Consider the following 13,911-nt stretch of genomic DNA (forward strand, 5'->3'; position numbering starts at 1 on the left):
GTCCGCGACCTCGTGCAAAAATGGCCGACCGACTCTTCGTGTGATTCTAACAGGTACTTGGGTCCGCCCAGGTGGCGCTAGAGGCGGTGATCGGCTGGCGGTGGTCAAGTGATTTCCCTGGACTCGCACCGGCGGTCCGGCCGGAGCCGTTGACACCGGCTACGGAATTTAATATAGGTAAACTGATAAAAATGATAATAAATTTTCTTTCTAATCTTTATTAATGTTCGGAGTTTCACTGTACCGCAGCTTCCGTTCCGGCGCAACCATGGGAACCGATCGTGCGACCCGGAGCGACCGTTATGCGAAATCTGACCACGGGCAGGGACACAGTAGGGACAGGACATCCCCAAACGCGGCCCGGTTTGTTTCGAGTTCGTTTCAGTATTTATTTAACGCTTTCGCTGGAAAAGTGCATCCAAGGGGCTAGACCGGGGGAACAATTCCACGTGTACCGTAAAAAAATCGATTTTTTTCGATTACTAGTTGGCTGCCCGCTGGCAAAGGCAAAAATGGAACCCTCGAATACTGTGCCAGTTTGCTCGGTGCTGGTTTTTTATTCATCACTTCACCACCACCAGACGCCAGACTCAGGGATTTTCGGAGAAGTTCCGAAACTTCGCGAGCGAAACTTCTGGCCCCGAACAAAATGCATTAATAAAAAGAATTATCGTTGAACCGTTGTCGAATTTCGTCGAGACCCAATGAACCGGTGAAGCTGGGACCGATGGGCGCTAGGGCCTCAACTCGGATTGTGCCCAGGGCGGCTGTAACAGATCCGATATAATACGCTTCTCACTCCTACTCTCCGGTAGCCGCGCTATCGGGTGGCGCGGAATCATTTTCCGAAGCCCTCAAGCCAGACGGGGGTCATTTTTTGGTTATTATCGTGCTTACTCTCGGTATTTCAATATTATTCCCATGCAATACACCCCGTCGGTCGGTGTATCAAGATTGAGCCAATATGTTTAACCCTTTGGCGCGTAGCGAACGGAAAACAAACACTGAAAGCATCGCTTTCGTGAATTATAAAACATGCTTCGACAAGCAAAGAAAGACACAAACAGAATTATTGTGTTGCTAAAATCCGACAAATTGCGGCCAGTAAACTGGTTTGGAAATGGATCAACGTGGCTTGCAACATTTGTCACACTACGCGTAAACCAAATCCCATTCGGTTGGTCTTACGGAGCAAAAGAGTGGAGCAAGTGGACAAAGCAACAATTACCGTCGAATGTACCAACCGCCGCCCTGAAGCCGATGCGCCTTGTGCCGATTGTCGCTTGCTCACGCCCAGATGGAAGTATTGTTGTTGTGAAGAGTAAGGACACGCTTTATGGTCCTATATCTGGCGGCCCGCACCATCCCGCGCTGTCGCCGGATGCCGGATGATTCCTTGCCCGCCGGCAAATGCCATAAATGCAAACGATGGTCTCCAAATCTATTGTAAAACCAAGAAGCGTTCCTTCGTCTATCGGCAGCAACCACGAACGACTGACCAGCGGGTTCCAGCGATCATAAAAAATCCATGAAACTGACGGCATTCAAAGCCGCCCCGCGGGCGACGGCAACCGGACCGGACCTCACCACTACAGCTACCATCAATTAAAATTGATTAAGATTAATTGAGGTCCCGCATACTCCGTGCATGGTGCTGCACTCACGAATGCTGCCAAACACCGCGGCTACGGCCACGCGCGGCCAACATAAACGCTCTCCGTACGGCAACGAGTGATCACAAATACAGGCACATGATCAGGCGTTTATGTCCGTTACGGAATCTTACTTTTCACAGGTTTTACCTCTTCTTTTCGACGTCCCTCCCCCGCCCGTCCATACCACGGTTCCCCTGGCACAGACGATCCCAGCTAGCTAACCCTTGCATCATCCGCCGCCATTGCGACATGGCAGAGACATTGCGTGGTCTGTCTCTTCTTAGCCCTTTTCCGATTTGTTTTTCTGACTGCAAAGCACTGCTCAACTACTTTGTTGACTCCGGTTTGTTGTTTTCGCTCCCGGGATGGGCGATAGTCAAAAATTATTTTGAGAAACGAATTAGTAGCGAAATGATGCGCAGTTGAGGTTTGACAACAAATTCGTTTGTTAAATCTCTATCTCTATATATACACTGCTTTTCCTAATGATAGAATCACCCGTTTTTTCAGACTGAGGCTAAGATAAAACGCTGAACCGATTTTTCGGAGATGAAGAATCGATTTATTTAGCAAAAGAAATAATATCCATTGTTTGGTTTTGCGAAAAAAAAATTATTTTGACTTGGGGAGCCAAAAAACGATAAAACGGCTGTTTCAAAACGATAGACTCACTTGTAAAACTCGGTCCTAGTCCAGTCCTACTAACACTAGTTGAATTGTCAAGTAACTGAGTTTATTAATCTCAGTAGTCTCGCATATTTCCTGTAGTTTATTGGCCATTTTGATCAAAAATGGGTCGTGGAACTCAATTAGGAGAAGGCAAAAAGGGAAAATTGAAGCGTACCGTAGTGTTGGGAAGTCAAATCATGAAATAGCCTCATTACTGAAACGATCTCCAAAGGTTATCAATAATTACTTGAAAGATCCATCGAAATGTGGGACTCGGAAGTCATCTGGCCAATCTGGCCGGCCAAAATTACTTAACCCTCGCGATGAACAAAGAGTAGTTAAAGCTGCGTCTAACACTACGAAAAGTTGTCGGCGTATTAAGAATGAATTCCACATGAATGTTTCCTATGCTACAATCTGGAGAACTCTTAGTTCCTCTGTAAGCATTGTCAGAGAATCAATGAGACAAATTCCAGCAATGAAGACCCACCACAAAGCAGCAAGATTGCAATTTGCGAACGAGCATATGTCATGGAAAGACGAATGGAATTATGTAAGCTATCGATACATTGAGCTTTCCAATATTTGAGTTTTTTTTTTAATTCAGGTCGTTTGGAGTGACGAAAAGAAATTCAATCTCGATGGGCCTGATGGTTTTTGCCACTACTGGCAAGATTTGAGACGGGAACCTCGTTTTTTTAGAAGACGAAATTATGGCGCAGGTTCCATCATGATATGGGGTGCGTTTAGCAGGCAAGCTAAATATAATTTAGCAATAGTTCCTTCACGAATGAACAGTGAAGGCTATATAGTCATTCTGGAGAGTAATTTGAAGCCATACCTGCATCGTTTCAACCACCACCCGCTAATTTTCCAGCAGGATAATGCACCTGTCCATGCAAGTAGAGCCACAAAAGCTTACTTGGAACATTTGGGAGTCAATTTAATGACCTGGCCGGCTGTTTCTCCAGACCTCAACCCTATTGAGAATGTTTGGGGAATTCTAATCCGAGAGATCTATGCGGATGGCAAGCAGTACGAAAAGAAAGTGGCGATTAGAAATGCTTGGCGTTCCCTGTCGATGAACGTGCTAAAGAACCTATCCGAAAGTATGCCAAAAAGGATATTTCAAGTAATAAATCGTAGTGGAGAGGCCACTGATTATTAAAACATCATAATTGTTATTCATTTTTACTGGGTGGCCCTATTTTCTTGAATAATACATAATGAGTCTATCGTTTTGAAACAGCCGTTTTATCGTTTTTTGGCTCCCCAAGTCAAAATAATTTTTTTTTCGCAAAACCAAACAATGGATATTATTTCTTTTGCTAAATAAATCGATTCTTCATTTCCGAAAAATCGGTTCAGCGTTTTATCTTAGCCTCAGTCTGAAAAAACGGGTGATTCTATCATTAGGAAAAGCAGTGTATAAAAATCAAGTTCTGTCTGTATGTTCCTTATAGACTCCGAAACTACTGGACCGATTGACTCGAAATTTGGTATACAAGGGTTTTTGGGGCCGGGGAGTGCAATAGTCAAGGTTAGAAACCCCTCACCCCCCTCTTTCTTTGCCCACCCATACAACTAACTGTTAAAAACATCAATTACTCCACAAGTTATGAATCGAATTTAATCAAAACTTGCACAATAGTTGCTGGTCACCTGAGAAACCATGTGACGAAATTTGGTCCTTGCAGGACGAGGGGAAGGGGGGGTCCCCATACAACCCCAATCCTAAAAATACGTCCTAGGGCAATATGGGTATGGTTTCTTAGGTTTTGGTGGTCTGTAAATCGATTGGTTTTACTTAAAAGCCTTTTCCTTCCTTCTTCCACCTATCACTACCCCTCATTCCATCCATCTTGAAGTAGTGTGATGTTGGGGGGAACTGCGTAGTTTGCGTTTAATTTTAAAAGAAGGTGAGAAAGAGAGGAAGAGAGAGAGGGAGAGAGAGATGGGGGGAGAGAAAGAGAGAAAGAAAGAGAGAGAAAGAGAAAGACATGGGTAGAGAGAGAGAAAGAGATAGCAACGGACTGCTACAGCCTTCTAGATTTCAATTAGGATCATATAATAGAAAAAATACATTTCACACCTCCCGGGAGAGGGGCTCCCATGCAAACGTAACACAACATTCAGCATAATTCGGGTTGTTTTCGAACAAATCGAACCAAATTCTGCAGGTGGGAGTTTTTGGGAAGAGGAAATGTTCTGGTGAATTTTTGAAACCCTTCGCCACTTTACAAAGGGTGGGGCCCATACAAAATTAGGGTAAATTTTAAGCAAAACTCGAAAAGTGTTCAAACAATTTGAGTCAAATTTAGCTGGTGCGAGTTTTGCCATGTATCCAACGGGAAGCGGGAAGGAAAGCCAATCGGATACATCACCGGGAAGCCCTATCATTCGGAACAGAGTAACGGGAGGAGGAAAGGGAAACTGAACAAATACGTCACCGGGAAGCCCGATCGTCTGAAAAGTAGAAGTAACGGGAAATGCAAAGGGAAGCTGATCGGATACGTCACCAGGAAGTCCGTTGAAACGTCGGATAATCGAGAAATGAGGATGAAATGAGGCGTGGCAACGCGCGCTGGGATCAGCTAGTAAAATAATAAATTAACGTTTGTGACAAAGTCCGTTTAAAACACCCAAAAAACGAAATTTCCAGTGGATCGAAACATCTCTGAAAGTTCTATAAAGTTTCATCTTTAGGACATAGTTTTTACAAGACTATAGCCCCGTCGAATCATTAGACAACCCTGCTTCTTATATACGAATTCATATGAAAAGTTCTACAAGAATTATACGGTAAAACGTATTTTTACTATAAAAAACCGCTGTAAAACTTAAATTATTTGGGGGCTTACAGGGTTCAGATGCTGTAACTCACCGTGAGGTCGGATCATCCTGCTTTATGCCGTTCTGAAAATATACATGTTTAAACCTCTAAAGTAAGTCGATCGGCAAAAAGTCGGCCAATGTTCCAAGCGTTTGAAGTAGAGCTACTTACAAACCCGCGGATAGTGAATACTTCAATAACTAGTCTTTTGGAATTCGAATTCCGTTGAATCCATCCACAAAACCCACCCATCCATACTAGAGCTTTAAAATGTTGTTTCAAAATATGTTGAAATAAGTTTTAAGAATTCTCCAAAAATAACGTCGAACGGGAAATTAAAAGAGCTACCTCCTCGAGAAATCCCCGAGGTTGTACTCCGATAGAATTCATCTACATTGTCCTGGAAATGGCGAGAACGTTGATGAAATCCTTCACATGACATAGTATTAAAATCCCGAAAGCAAGCTTAAGGTTACGCCACCAATCTCTACACTGCCATTTTCATTTTCACGAGGCATCCACTTATCGCTGTTGTGTAAATAGATTCACCGGCTAGAAAACATATTATTACGAACATTTTTGTATTTCACAATGTTGCCGTTGCCTCGTTGTTTTACTTTGTAATTCTACCTCCCTGCACTGTGCATCAGATGAAGTCAAACACCTATTGCCACACAGCAACGTCGGGCAAAAATTGACATTACGCTCCGGGTGTCGCCTGACGACCGCCCAAAATCGGCAACTTGAAGACCACACCGCGTTGGCACATTAGTGCTTCGGCCACGGGAACGGGAACGGCACACATGTGCACTGGCAACACGGCGGGAACTGGTGCTCTAGAAAACCGAGATTGGAACGAGATTTTCGTGAAGAGTTTCTCGTCCGCCGTTCTCGTCGTTAGCCTAGAAGTCGACACCGAATGGGGAAACATCCGTAAAAAAGCACGGAACCGAATAAACAAATCAACTCGTACATCATCTATCATCATCGTCATCATCGTCGTATCGTCGACCGTCGACGGAAGCGCAGCGAACGCACATTGGTTTGCAGGACTAGCGCAATCACTACTCCGGAGCTCGCGAACTTCTATTCCCACGCTCAACCTTCGGGCAGCCTTCGGGGAGTTATTCACGGCGTCATCCTATTTCATGCTCGTAGCGACCAGGCTCCGACCGTGTGATGCCACGTTCGTCGTCTGGATAACACGACCCACTTCCAGCCCGCCACAACGGTGCCGTTGACAACCTGATGCGCTTCACTTCTGCATCGCCACTGGTTTATTCAGGGGCTTTAAATTTATGAAAATGCACACACGAACCATGGCGTCTCACCGCGGAGCTTCACACTTCCGGGTGCAGCCGATGACGGGGCGACACGGGGCGTATCATCACACCGCCGCGAGCACGACGGGAAGCCGACACTCGGGCTGCAGGACGCGCACCATGGCAGCGCAGGTTACCTCACGTGTCCGTCAACGGAAAACGCTGCTGACAGCTGCTCCTGCTGCTGCTGCTCCTGCTGCTGCTGCTGCTGCTGCTGCTAGTAGATTTCGGAGCCTCACCGAGTCTGACTTTCCAATCTGCCGAAGTACCCACACGCGCCGCCGGTGCCGCGAGGACTTCCTCGTTGATTTGCTTTTATCGAAACAAACCACGGTTTCAGTAGAACTTTTGTGACAAATTCCGGGCAAGTCGGCCGGCCCGCTAAAGGTGCGACAGGTACCACCGAAACCGCCACCGGGCCAATGTAGTAGTCCCTGGGCTGGCGGCGTCCTTGGTCGGTGGGATGCAAATGAAGCAGCCATAACGACCGTTGTGACAACCGAATTTTGGAAACTTTTGGTTGCCGCCGGCGGTTGGCGAGGCCCGAAAAAGTTTGCAGTTAGTCGCGGCGCCCGGGGGGGCCCGCAAGTCTGTTTCCGTTTCCGTTGCGTTGCGCGACTGGCTGGCAAAATATCGCCCCAAACTGTACTAATTATATTTAGATATCGTTCGCCAGTTCCGTTGCGCTTTCGCCATTTCGGTCCAAAACAAAAACAACGAAATAAATTACCTTCCCGTTCAGTCGTCGGCAGGGTGCAGGGTGCAGGCACTTTACTGTTTGTCGGGAGTGTTCGGAATAGTTGTGGGTTGGGAAAGCGTTGCCTTGGAATCAACAAATCTAGCCCCTCATCATAACGTCGTGCACAATGTAAGAAGCTGAAGCGCATTACCATTTTTGACCCTCGATTAAACCCCAATTAATCTGGACACAGAAAGAGTAATGTGCCGTCGTTTATCCTGTATCAGTCGCACTTTTTGTCCGCTTTTTTGGGGCTTAAAAATCGCTTTCGACTCATACAGTGGTAGTTAAAATGTCTTGCACTCGAAGAAAACTTTTTCACATGTAGGTTGAAAGTTTTTTCTCAAGCTTAATAAACGTTTCTTTATGCATAGTGCTGATTCTTCCTACTTTTATTGTTTCTTAATTTTAGATTGCGATTATCTGCAATCCAAAATAAATGCGAAGTGTAAACGCGCTTGCTACACAGCTGAATTTAAGCTTATTAGTTAGTAAATAGAGCTAGTATCAAGCAAGTTTGTGAATGTGTCCTTCATGCTTGAGACAGCCTCAAGAAAGAAGTCATTAGGTCTTTTAAGAACACAGGAATTTAGATTATGCTGGATGGAACTGAGGATGCGGCAATTTATGAAGAAACTGTTATGAAACGAAGAAATTGAATGCAATTTATGAAGAAAGAGTTTATGAAATTGAACATGATCCACATGTTAATGATGTAGCTGAGTCTTTCGGTAATCTATTGACTATCGACAGCAATGATTCTGAGGAGGAGTTTCATGGCTACTATGATTAATAAAAGAGTTATTGGATAGATTCCGAATATGCCACATAACCAGTTTATTATTTTTGAAGAAAATATTGGTGAACAAACCTTGAGGTAAGTGGAAAAAGGGTAAAACTCTTGAATTTTTTTTTCCAAGATCCATGTGGACTGATACAGTCATGCGACTGATACAAGATAAAATACGCTATTTCTACTAAAAATCTTACTTCGCGGTATCTGGTTATGTCAACATTTCAGGCTCTTGGGAACAAAATAAAACATATCACTAATCTTAACGCAGCCGAGTTAACCCGGGATAAGACTATTCTGATGTGGAGGAAATATTTATATTGACATATTGATTAAGATAACCTTGTTAGGTTAGATTAAGTTAACTATTAAGGTTCGTTCTTCTAAGATTTGAAAAAAATCTTAACGCATGTTTTGTGACATAAAATATAGCCAAATTTTATGTAAACAGAAGTTTTACTTCGGTAGAATAAAAAAATTACCCATAAAATCACGAAAGGGTGTAATAAATGAGTTTTTCTAGAAACTTGATAAGGTTTGTTTTTAAATAGCACCACAAATAATTGTGAAACACACCCTGTAGATACATGGCATAATGTTAGTTCCTTCGAGCAAACATGAATTCGAACATAAAACATTGCTTCGAATATCCATGCACATGTACCTCGAAACTCGAAAAATATTAAAATGTAATGAAACTACAGTTTCCCAGCGTGAGCAGCGCTTCAATGAAAAATCTCATATATTGAGCTTGAACGATTTTAAATTGTAATTACAAACTTTGCACTCACCATTCACAGGGTGACCATAGAAAGGGGTTCACTTGATCGTTTGGTGGTGATGATTGTAAGCAAAGAGTTTCACAACGACTACCACAACCACAACTTAAACACAACATCGAGTACACAGCACACCGACCGAGCCATCGGGTGACATCCCAGACCATGGGCACCAAGTGAATCCTGGGCGGCCAAGAAGCGGGTGTGTATCTGCTCATTGAACTACATCGAATTCAACTTTTGGGAAGTTTCACTCGAGGCAATGCTTTTAAAAGTTGATCCTCTGGAGCCAATCGGTAAAGTAGCCCGTTTCTTGTCTGCCCAGACATGACAAGGCCGTTCATTGGGCACGCTGCTCACTAGTCGTTAGGTTAGGCAAATAATGGCGCTGCACACAGCAGGAGGGACGAGTGTCTCCACATGTAACGCATCGATTCATCATCTCGTCAGCTGCGAAAGTGCCTGCCCCTTTCCTCGAGACTCGTTTATTTATGGAGATCGCAAAGTACCCCCAGTGACGGTAGCCATGAGTTTGCCAATTACCTTATCAGAGTCGAAACCGACCAAATATTGCCGCAGTACAATATCGTGCCTCGATGGTGTACCTAGTCCCCCATTGATGTATCGGCTTAATGATGACGTTCGAGCTGGTTGCAAGGATACGCCAGAACGTACGGCCGAGGGGGAGTGGAGTGGAGTAGACTTACCTTCCCACACTCGTGGTCATGGAGCATGGGCAGAGATTGGTGGTGCACTACTTTGGCAAAGAAAAACAACCCTCCCGTCCATTCAGGGTTCACAGTCGTCAGCAGTTACGACGACGCAGGGCAGCCGAGGTTCCCATGCCGTAATGATGCACCGGGCGTCTCTCTAGTACGAGCGCTGCTTGATTTATGAGTCTGCCAGCGGTTCGTGCAGTCAATGAAAAATGGCGAATGCACCCGGGTGTGCTCGATAAACATGAATACTTTATGATGGATGTGCATAAGGCCGTACTCGGTTGCCTCTCCGACTTACTGTGGCCAGTAGCAGCTTTTCCTTTTGGGCACGACGGCAACTTCGGAGCATCGTAGCATCGGAGCGATGACAACTGAACCCCCTTTTTGTGAACTGCTTTTTTATTGTAATTGCTTGAGTAACGCTTATTCTTCTTTTCGTTCTCGGGCTCCCCGCAAAAGGCTGCACAAAAATAAGAAATCACCGTCGGGTAGTCGGCTACCGGAGTTGCCGGAGCCAATTTCTGCATTCCCCACTCCATCCGAGCCGAAGAGTCAGACACGGCAGACGACCAGCCAGCGCCCGTAGCTCATGACAGCTCCGCTATGGCCGACAACGATGAAGAGGATGTGGTAAAAATGCCACATCCCGTTGTTGGGCTGATCGGTGCTTTATTCCCTCGAAAAATCTTTTCTTATATTTTCCTTTTTGGACCCACCGAGCCCGGTCTAGCAGAAGGATCAACGTTTGATGCTTCGGCACGGCACGAAGGCAGCAAAAGGCGAAAGCTTGCGGGCCAAAGTTTCCGATTTCGACATGAAAGCCCTCAGCAGCAGCAGCAGTAGCGAACCGGGGGCGCTCGTCTTAACTGACGATGATCGACGGTCTCTGGAGAACGCCGGGAAAGAGCTGCCGATTGCTCGGCATCGAAGCCAGCGAAAGAATGAAGACCACTGAAAATCATTAGTTGTGCAAGCATTGCCAGCATCCACCTCACGCCTTGCCCCGGCACGGATCCGAGGGCGCCGAAGTGCCGCCCGGTGTGGTTTTCTTAAGGATTCTCCGCTCGGCATGATTTGCCTTCGGATTGCCGAGCGAAACTTTTCGATCTCGAAACACTGATAATTCGATCCGAGTGATTGCTTCGAGGTTGGTTGATTATGTGGGTGGTGGTGGTGGTCATCCTGCCAAGAAGTTGCACCGACCGGGTTTGCCGGGTGTGGGTTAACTTCCTCAAAAGACGTAAAATTTGCAGCGCGTCTGGGAGACCCGACGATGACCAGTGGCACTTGGGCCAAGTTTGACAATTCAATTCTTTACATAATGGCCACTCAAATGGTTGATTTATGTGGAAACGAACTAAAAACTGGAGTTTGTTTAATGGAGCAAGGAGAAGTCAACTCCTTAGTAAGTTCACGAAAAGCTCCTAGTATCGGACATAAATAAAGCAGCGTTGTATTAGTTATGACAGTTGGAATTAATCATGTGGCACCGAATCGATGCACCGTGAACATAAATACTCGACAGCTTCTACGTCGACTATTGCACCGCCCCGTCCGAACTGCGCCCGAACTTGGGGTGGAAATTAAAAATGGATGCATCCCCTATTCATTTCCTTTCGAAGCTCGCCGAGAAAATTTCCCGTGCACACGGTGCAATGAACAAAATGTGATTTAGCGCAGCATATTGTCTCAGTCGATCATCTTCGATGCGATGCCAGCTGCCACGGAGCATCTTCACGCAAGCAGCCCCGGGCAGCCCCAGCAACGACGAGCGGCACCGGAGCGGTGCTTTCGGGACCCTCGTTAACGTCAGCGAAAAATGATCACTCTCCGGCGCCGGTGTGCATAGCGTGGCCGTAGCACGGACGGAATTGAAAACGATTTTTATTTCGCTGACAGCTTGGGTTTGGCTCCCGTGCTCACAATAAAACCCTATGCCCCGGGCCTGGTGCGGCTGCTTCGCGGTGCCGACGGCCGAAGCCGAAGAAAGCCGTTCGCCGAACCGGAAACACGGTCCTTTATCATAAGAAATGATAAACTTCTCGGGTCGCTCCCTACGGAGCACCCGGGCAACGCACCATTGAACTTCAATTGCAATTTCCGATGCAGTTTTGCATTTCCGTCTGCTATTTGTCCACCGTTGGCCCGGGTTGGCCGGCAAAGCAACACGAACCCCCGAGCCCTGTGAGAACCTGTGTTCAGGCGGCAGAGAAATTGTACATTCAAGGAAAATTTGCAACGAATTTGCAAAGACGGTAGCGCGGGACGAGCGGGTGCGGTGCACGGAACGGCTTGCTTCCTTCACTGCCTTCGAAGCCGGTAAACACCGGAGCCGAATGATGATGCGATCGGAAGTCTCCGCTCGATAGACAAGACGCCCGGACGAAGGTGCCCGGTAGCAGATGGGTGTCCTGTCTTCGGCCGGAAAGAAGACGGTCAGGAAAGTATCGAGCCAGCAAACAGATCCCTGTCTCTCTCTTCCGCTGTCTGAGCCCTCTGGCTTTGTCTTGGCATGTTCATTTGGTCGTCGAAATATGTCGAAATCGATTGTAGGAGCTGTACAAATAGGGCAGTGGATGCCGGACGTCCTCGAGCAGGTGAGCTCGGAAGCGTCTTCGAAGGAAATCGTTTATTTGTATCACGTTTTGATACGTTTCTTCAAAGATTTATTTTCCCTCTGGAGCACCTCGGCCGTGGCGTGGCCTTTGGCCTGCCAGAAGCCGCCCGTCAGATCTGTCTGTAGCTCGAGGCTCGCACTAACTCTTGCACAGGGACGATGGTCTCGCGACCTTGGCCTGCACTGGATCTTCGGACGGCCCCGGATAAGCTGCCCCTGATGGCGTAGCTCTCTAATCGGAAAAGCTAGGGAAATTGTTGATTAAGGGAAAACGCTGTCAAATGCAAAAGGAAGCATTCGCTACCGAGGAAATAAACGAACAATTCGGAGCTGTCTTCAGATCGATCGCTGGCGCTTTATTTCAGCTTCCAGACCCAACGCCGGTTGTTGAATCGCTAATACGAGGGTGACTTGAACAATTTCCGACCTAACAAAGACATTTTTCCTGAATTTTACTTTTTAGTTTCCCTTGTAACTCGACACACTTTTCCCATGCTCGATGCTTCCATCTCTGCAACCCATCCAAATACAGGGTGATCAGAAAAACGTGCACCTTTTCATATGGTTATAAAATAAAAACGGCTTAATATGTTTCGATGCTTGAACTTTTATTTGAAAGGTAATTTCATACCATTTCTTTTATGGAAAACAATTTTGGTCAAATGTTCACCAAGATTGGCTTGGCAGTACCTGGTTCTGTCAACCTATTTTTGAATACATTTTCGACATTATGTGATCCTATCTCGGCTGTAGCAACTTGAATTTCGGTCTTGAGGTTGTCAATATTTGCTGGTTTGTTGGCGTAACTATTATAAGTATTAACAAACCATTACGTAACTATTAACATAACCAACGAGGCAGAAATTAGCTTCATTGGAATGAGATTTTCAAATATCACACCGCTTGAGTTGAAGACCTATCACTTTGAAAATAAATGTTTCATATTTCCCAATTTTCTGCAACCAAAATTATATTTTATACATAAATGTTAAGATTCTACCTTTCAAATAAAAGTTCAAGCATCGAAAAATATTCAATCGTTTTTTGTTGATAAACAAATGCAAAAGTGTACGTTTTTTTACCACACTTTAGTACTCGGAAAAGAGGTTATTTTGCTCCTCAAATTATTGTCCACGAAGCTGATTGATTCTTCATTTGACGAAAATCTTTGTCCTCCGAGCGACATTTTCAGATGAGGGAATAAAACGAACCCACCTGGAGCTAAATCTGGTGAACAAGACGGATCGTCAAAAAAGTCGCGCGGACAATTTTTTACATGTTCATAACATCTACTATCTTCCTAACTCAATTTGGTGGTCCTCTAGCCCCGTTTGGTGAACTTTTCGCCGGTAGTTACAGTTTTGAGACGTCCCGAACGTTTATCAATCCATGTTCACAAAAACACTGGCATCAATTCACTCAAATAATTGCTACACAAAAACTGCGCATCCAAAATCGCTGAAATGTTGGTGATTATCTGTCAGATTTACTAGTGCTGCCATCGCCATGTTGAGGTCGGAAACAAGTCTGAACCACGCATTTGTATTGCAGCAAATGTAACATTTGTGTCATTGAATTTGCCCATAACACATACCACAAAACGGTGCCACTTACGAGAGAATGCAAGTCACAGGCCGCCACAGACCAATCAAAACTCATCGCCAGGCACTCTCCGGACACCTGGCCGGGAAAGTGGCTTCGTTGAACTCTGCCATTTCCCTCAACCGATGCACCAGGTTACCGGCCAGAGAGTCGCAAAGGACCAGCAAAAACAACCTGCAAATC

The sequence above is a fragment of the Anopheles cruzii genome, chromosome 3, assembly GCF_943734635.1.
Source record: "Anopheles cruzii chromosome 3, idAnoCruzAS_RS32_06, whole genome shotgun sequence".
NCBI classification, from domain to species: Eukaryota; Metazoa; Arthropoda; class Insecta; order Diptera; family Culicidae; genus Anopheles; species Anopheles cruzii.